Raw genomic sequence first — 8346 nt, 5'->3', positions numbered from 1 at the left:
GAAGATCTAATGTTGCTACTAAAGAGCAAGAAGCAGAGCAGGTTCCACCGAGGTTCTGCGGTCCTAGGTGATTCCAGGATCCCAGGCCTTGGTGTTGGAATGAGCTCCACTCCTGATTTTAGCTTCCTAATACATACGCCAAGGCAGCAGATCATGGTTCCTATAGTTGGGTCCCTGCTGTCCTAGTGGCAGAGCTCAACTGAGACTCTGGTTGCCGGCTTCTCCTAACCTCATCCCAGATATTACAGGCAGTTTAGCAATGAACCAGCAGATGATGGGTAGTTCCTCTCACTCACTTTGCTCCTTCAAATATATTTCTAAAAGCAAAAGTGATATACATATTCACACCTGTAGAGCACATAACTTCATGTTCTTTCAAATGGAGAATAATAAAACTAAAAATAAAAATGTCAAAAATAAGACTCTCAACAGCTAAGAAAAATAATGTAATCTGAAAGTTGGAGTTGTGACTACTTAATCAATTTTCTTTAATAAGAGGATCTTTATCAACAATTGACCTGTGTATTCACTGTCTACAAAAACTCCATTGATATTTATTAAACAGAAGTGGAAAATTCAAAGCAAACTCTGAAATGTCTATAATAGCAATGATATGCAAAGCTTAATGGAGGACTAATCAATCATGTGATACTGAACACCCAAGAATATCAGAATGCAACTCTTTTCATTTTTAATAGATGGTCTTTTGCAACTTATAATTATGGAGATCCAACCATAATTTGTCTGTTTAAAGAATTTCTCATATCTTTCTTTCAAAAGCAAGAGATTATAATAGTTCCTTTAGTTAGTACACCTCAAATTTATTAGTAAGACAGAGAAGACAAATACAGAAACCACATGTCATTTATTTCAAGTTTCATTACTTCCATTTTATCAGAGAAAATAGGCCTCATAAAAATTGACCAATGAAGGAGAGTTTGAATTTATATTTTCTGGGATGATAGATACAATAAAGTGATAACCAAATGTTCAGTGTTTATTCTGTCAATTATAGTCAGATATATTTATGGTAGACTGACAATTATTTTAGAATAATTGTGAAAGTATAAATAAGGATTGAAGTTATATTTTATAAGTGAACCTCTGATTTTAACTTGAATAATTATCTTAGGGTATAATATATATTATTCAAAATGGTCTGCTTTGGGTATGATTGAAATACTATTATATTTCAGGAAATCAGAGGATGGAAACACCTATTTGTAATCATATTACATCTCCCAGTGATTAATTTTAAGTACTAGATTAACTTTAAAATGTAAACCCTGTAATACCTTAACAATAAATTATCAGATTGAAGTTCAAAATTTTGAAATTTGTAATGGAAAAATGTGAAACAAAATGTAATGCAGCCTCCCTTGTTTTAGTTCAAATATTATCAGTAAATTAGATATCAACTGTCTGCATTAAAAGTGCTTTTCCTAATATAATACTTTTTTCCTATTTCAAATACAATTTTCATTACTAAAATTTGGAAAATAAATCATAAAATATTCAAAAGTTTTAAAAAATTCAAAAGCTAAATAACTATGGTCAGAATTATATTTCTTTCAAATATATTTCAGAAATACATTTCTTTCAAACCACCCGGCCATCTGGTCACCTCTCTATTTGTCTTAACTTTCATATAACATATGGAAAAATGTTAAATACATTTTATAACCGACTTTATACTAGTACCAACATTCATGAGACATTAAGGTACACTTAAATGTGTACCTTAGGGCCCTTAAATGTGTGTTTTCTTTTGAACAAGTGAGGTAGATGCCAAGTTGAGTCCTAAAGAGAAATGTCAATGCAATCCGGGGCAGCTGCCCGCTTCCCTGGGAAGGGAGAGGCTGGGGAGGACTACAGCAACCAGCAAACCCCTCAGCGCTCCACAAAGTCACTAGTGGGAAAAGAACAAAGGCTTTTCCAATGCAACTAACACAGATGTGCCCAAAGGCAAACTGTCAGAAACAGTTAAGATGACAGCTACTCACAGTTCATTATTTCCCTCTCACAGGTCACTGGGTGACAAGCTGGGTCAGCATGCTTTGTCGGCTGTCCCAGTCTTTCCCCAGCCCCTCATTCAATTTAAATACAGATAAAGGGCTTCTTTGGATAAATGAGCCCAAACAAATTTCAGACACTTATAGATACCAGGATATGGCATTTATTTTACTTTGGATTAAATTTAGAATTGAATGTACATACAACTTACTTTATTCAAACAAGGAGAAAAATGTGCATCTATACGTTAGTAATGGAGCAAAAATGTTTAAGGATTGTTGAATCATGCAAAAAAATCTATCATGATTTAAGAGCCTTACATGTAAGATCTCATTTCTTCAGTGGGAAAAAGAATTTTTTTTCATGTTGCCATAAAAAAAAAAAAAACAGAAAAATCAACAATTAGATTTCTTTCCATAAATGTTTTCCCAATATTTAATGGTAACCTACCTTTCAGCTTTAAAAGGTTTTAAAATATGTGCTTTTTTAAAAAACAAAATATACTCAGAAAATCACTGTAGAGTAGGATACATAAATACACAGAATATTATAGGATACAAAACCTATAATGTCATCTAATAAAAAGAATGTCAGGAAAGCTAAGCAAATCAGACTGAATCTGCTAACTATGTTTTTTTTTTTTAAAGATTTTATTATTATTGGAAAGTCGGATATACAGAGAGGAGGAGAGACAGAGAGGAAGATCTTCCATCCGATGATTCACTCCCCAAGTGAGCCGCAACGGGCCCGATGCCGGGAACCAGGAACCTCTTCCGGGTCTCCCACGTGGGTGCAGGGTCCCAAGGCTTTGGGCCGTCCTCTCCTGCTTTCCCAGGTCATAAGCAGGGAGCTGGATGGGAAGTGGAGCTGCCGGGATTAGAACCGGCGCCCATATGGGATCCCGGGGCTTTCAAGGCGAGGACTTTAGCCACTAGGCCATGCCGCCGGGCCCTGCTAACTATGTTTTAACCATTACTAAGACAAGCACTCTGAACATCAAGGTGAAGTTGCTCTGCCTGCTGGCTTCCTGAATTAGTTGTCCTTTTCTTTTTCCATGTTGAGTTGTGCATTTCAGGGTCACCAGCCTCTGGTAGATTATCAAGCATTTTCCTCTTCAACTTTGTGCCTTGCACAAGTTTTTTTACACAGCTCACATTCTTAAAGAAGATCGGCTTATTATGCTTGAATTCTGAGGAAAAGTCAACCATGAGTGGGATCCTTGAGGCTGGGTTCTCACATGAGGAATTGAATAGAGGTCAATACAGCTACGATGATAAGTGATGCGCTGCAGGTACACAATTTGAGAACAGGCAGGCAAATTCCTCCAGCAGGATCAACGTTTGGATGATAGACTCAAATCAGGAATAGTATCTGAGGAGGCTCAAAAGAGCTTGCTCACACCTTATGAGGCTCGCATCTTAGGGATATCACCATTCCTACACAGTATGTTGACTTCACATGGTATTTGCATTGACTCATCATCCATTTGGTCCTTTTCTTGCCCCTAGGGGATGCTGAGTGTGGTCTGTGACTAACATGTACAACTTTCTCTTCAGACCTGAGTCTGTCTGTACAACCCCCAAGTAAAAGTAAAGCCACAGATAACTCATCGTCCCACACTAAGGACATCAACAGCGCAGCAGCCCAGCAGTGCACAGGGGATGCTGGGTTCTGCAATTATTAGAAATGGAAATGAAATGAAATGATTTTGTAGGTACAAGTTTTAGACTCTTTCAGTGTATGTGTGTGTTCATGCATATGTGTGTTAATAGAATTCGAAATAATATATCAAAGTGGCACTAGTCTATCAACAGTTATGTGATATATATTATATACATATATAAAACATACATACATACAGTTTTAGTAAGGGTTTAATATGGCCACTCAGAATGATATCTTTCTGTGCACAGAACAGACTCTCCATAGACCTGTATTTCCAGTTTACCAGCTGTTTGGACTCCTTACGGAACCACTTGGAGACTCACTTTCTAAATCAACTGTTTGCACCTACAACATTAGGTTAAAATGAAAATAAGTAAATCAATCTACCATGTTATTGCAGAAAAGAAGTACATGTGGGCACCCGGTAAGCACTGAACAAACAGCACCTATTAGTTTTTGCTTTCTGTTTTGCCTTATTTAAAATTTGCTTTTTTGAGATACCCAAATAATGTCCACCATTTCAATAGCTGTGAATTTGGAGTAATTGCTCAGACAAGAATGTAAATGATCAGGCAGTTTACTAGGGAGGTCCAAAATGAGCCCTTGGTTCAAGCAAGTCTGCCTTAAATCACTTGCTGGGGGAGGTCTTACCTAAAGAATTTAACCTCTCTGTGCCTCAACTTCCTCTTCAGTTAAACAGACCTAATTCCCTGTTATCTCCCTGTTCATGTCTTAGTTTATGGGGAAATATAACACATAAAGCATTTAAGCAAATTCAGTAAAATTTAGCTGGTATTGTTTACAGTTTAATGTTATCTTTCATTTTAATATATGACCAATCACTGCTTATCAATTTCTCTCTGTTTCCCCATATTTGGTTATTTGTGTTTCTCTCTTTCCTTAGTTGCTTCTAAGGAAGTGCATAAATTTATATCTATCTTTTAATTATTTTCAGTTACATATTTTTCTTCAGGCTGTTCATCAATGCTTTATGTGATATTTAAAAAAACTATTTCTTTTTCCCAATCTACAACTCAAATCATCCATTTTTCATTTATTTAGTATAATTATTTCATTTTTATTTTATGCAATTATCATTTTTAAAAGCCAGAAAATACAAAGTTCTTGTTTGAAACTGAAATTATATGATGTATTTTTCTCTGCTGAATTTGGAAGACACATAAACTTAGCAAGACAATATAATTATCAAAGTAATCAATATGCCAATTTATTACATCCTAGTTTTTTTTTCCACAATTCCTTTAAAAATGAGAAAAGTAATTGCTCCTTGTATTGTACTCTTTACTAGAAAACATTAGGAGGGAAAGAATTGAAAGTGCTTATGCTATGATACATTGTAGGGTACAGAAAGAAGAATGTACACAAATCTGCAACTTGAAGGAGGAAAGACAGCAAAAACTATTTTTATTAATAAGGATAAGTATCTATGAGAAACTCTGCTACATAACACTATGTGTTACAGGTACACATTGTGTAATCTTCAGTCAGCGTATACTTAATTATCCTTTCAAATCTTCAGTATTTCTTTATAAAACACCTCAAATCATATTTTTGCTTTGTTAAATAGAAATGTACATTGGGGTTGGTACAATGGCTCATAGGCTAACCTCCACTTATAAGTGTTGACACTCCATATGAGCATTGGTCATGCCTAAGTTAACTTTACTTCCAGTTCAGCTCCCTATGTATGGCCTGGGAAAGCAGCAGAGCTCAAGTGCTTGGGCTGCTACACTCATGTGGGAGACCAGGAAAAGTGTCCTGGCTCCTGGTTTTAAATCAACTCAGCTCCGGCCATTGTGGCCATTTGGGAAATGTAATCAGTGAATGGAAGATCTTTCTCCCTTGGTGTGTAAGCTGCCTTCTAAACAAAAATAAAATAAATCTAAAAAAAACTATACATTACCCATGTTCACTCTAAGTGTGCAATAAATTCCCAAAACAATCTAGTTATACTGTCGCCCATTCCTTCTTCTCAAGCTTTGGTAACCTCAATTCTATAGTTAACTTTCTTTCTTTCTTTTTTTTTTTTAAGTGTATTTATTTATCTTGTAAGACTTACAGAGAGAAAGGTATAGACAGAAAGACACACAGAAAGATCTTCCATCCTCACTGGTTCATTCCGGAGATGACTACAACTGGCAGGGCAGGACCAGGCCTAATGCAGGAGTCCAGGGCTTCATTCAGTTCTCCTACATAAGAGGAAAGGGTACATATTCCACTGCATTTCTTGGGCCATTAGAGGGGATCTAAATTGAAAACGAAGCAGCTAGTACTTGAATGAGTACCCAAATGGGAAACCAGCATTACTGGCAGTGGTTTTGTCTATAATGCCACAACACCAGCCTCTTATTTTAAATTTTGCGGAGATTACCTTTTTGTAAACTCCACATATGAGCAAAATCATGTTACCTCTTTTTCTGTTCTTGGCTTGTTTCACTTAACATTTGCTGCAGCAAATGACAATATTTCATCCTTTACTGGCTACTTTAATGTGTATATGTACCACATGTGTTTAATCCATTCATCAGTGGATGAGCACTTAATGTTGTTCCCATTTACTGACTATTGTGAATAGTGTTGCAATAGAAGTGGGAGTGCAGATGTCTGGGTATGTATTCAAGAGGGACTTGCTGTGTCATACAATAGTCCTAATTTTAGCAGAACACCTTTTCTGTTTTCTGCAATGAATTATTCATTTAAGTTTATACAAATAAGTTCCTTTTCTGTAACCATTGGAAATATGAATTGTTTCTTGATCTTTTTTTTTTTTTTCAGATGACTCACTATTGGAGATTAGCAACATTGGTCAAAATGAACTGATGAATCCCAAGACACAAACACTGGAGAAATCTCACCAAGAAATATCTCTAGGAATTGATTCTGAAACAAAATCTCAAATATAATTATCAGTCAACACCTTAAGCAAAAAACACAAAGTAAAAATATTCTAAATTTCTAAATATTTCTAAATGGAAATAATCTTCAAAAACCTTTTAAAACATGTATATTATGAAAAATCAAGCATGGATTTCTAAAGTAGACAGTCTCTCCCTCCATATTATGAGCTTTATTCATGGAGCAAATATTTCAAAATGCCTATTGAATGCTTGAAATAGCACAGAATCTAAGTTAAACTATGAGTATGATGCTCCTATGTATACATTCCTGTGGAAAATTTTTAATTTACAGACTGCACAGTAAGAGGTTAACAAAAATTAAGATAATTACATAATTAAAGTTCATTAAATTTAAATATTTCCAGAATATTCTTTTTGACATTTTTGGGTTACAATTGATCCATGACAATTGAGGCAACAAACAGGGAAACAATAAACAAAGGAGAACTCTGTGTAATCCCTGTTGAAATTATTTTCTTTTTCTACTTATTTTCGGAACATTTTCACAACTACTACTTTCTGAACTTATCCGTTATGTGCCATCATCCCATATGAGAGACACCTATGAAGACTTAAATTGAACAGCACATATATCATGATAACTTAAATAAATGCCATTGAAATATTCATATAATTCAAATCTTAGTACTTCATGTACTCCGGGAAAGTTAAAGGAATCTTATTGAATTTGAGCAACTCAGAAAGACAGGGGATTGTGGCATGTTAGCTAACTAACTTTCCTTTTGTGGGGAGAGGGTCTCACGTTTTCAAACACTATATGCCTTTTTCTAAGTTCAGTAATCACATTGTATTGCCACAGTGATAGTACAAGAACAAAATGCAGAACCCTCATCCCTAAACTGCCCAATGCTTTCTAGCCACAATAGAAATATTGTCAAGCTGGGGAGAAGGAGAATCATGCAGAAGTAGAAAAGTTATTAATACCAATTCAGCACGGGACAGGCACCAAAAGTCCATTCAAGTTTCAGAATCTGACAGCATAAGGAACCTATGCCTCTTTTCAGGATAATTTTGTCTAGAATAAGGATAAAAGTCTAAGGTAAGACAGATGACAAACCTTTGAAATCTGCTAAAAAGCAGGGAAAAGAAACAGCTCCCATGTAAGTTGAGAAAGATAGGCCAAGAACATCATAAAACTGTAATCTCAAGGGACTCATCTAGTAAAATAAGAATGAAAAGTGTGCTGCAAAATGTGGCCTGGTTATGTGTCTGCAGCTAAGTAGTCAGGTGGTAAAACATCAGAGATTTGAGAACTTTGTCTGAATAGGAACTAAGGAACAAGAAAGGACACAGAACTTAAGTCATGCTGTTCATAACACTCTCTATTAGCCATTTTGTTCATGCTGTCTTCAAAACACAAAGCAAACACAGATAATTTGAGATTTACCTAAAAGATGAAAGAGATAACAAATTAAATAATAGTGTTTACTACCAGAAAAAAAATGTCCTGTTTCCATTCAAATCTTGAGTGAAGACAAGTAATTTAAAAGGTAAAATAGCTTTTCATTAAAATAGAAATTTGCCAATTTTTATGCAAGTGGCACTTCTATTTACAGATAAAATGTTTAGGAATTGCCTTAGATGTTAGTTAGTATTACATAAAAAAGTGTTACTTAAAGAGATTATTTCCTTTAGAGTATTTCAGCAATATAATTTCAAACAATCATAGATTAAAATTTGCAGCCTAATATGACTTATCACTTCAAACTCAACAAAATTAAGAAGATCC

The sequence above is a fragment of the Ochotona princeps genome, chromosome 4 (assembly GCF_030435755.1).
Source record: "Ochotona princeps isolate mOchPri1 chromosome 4, mOchPri1.hap1, whole genome shotgun sequence".
Lineage (NCBI taxonomy): Eukaryota > Metazoa > Chordata > Mammalia > Lagomorpha > Ochotonidae > Ochotona > Ochotona princeps.
Note: the sequence above shows the minus strand (reverse complement) of the source record.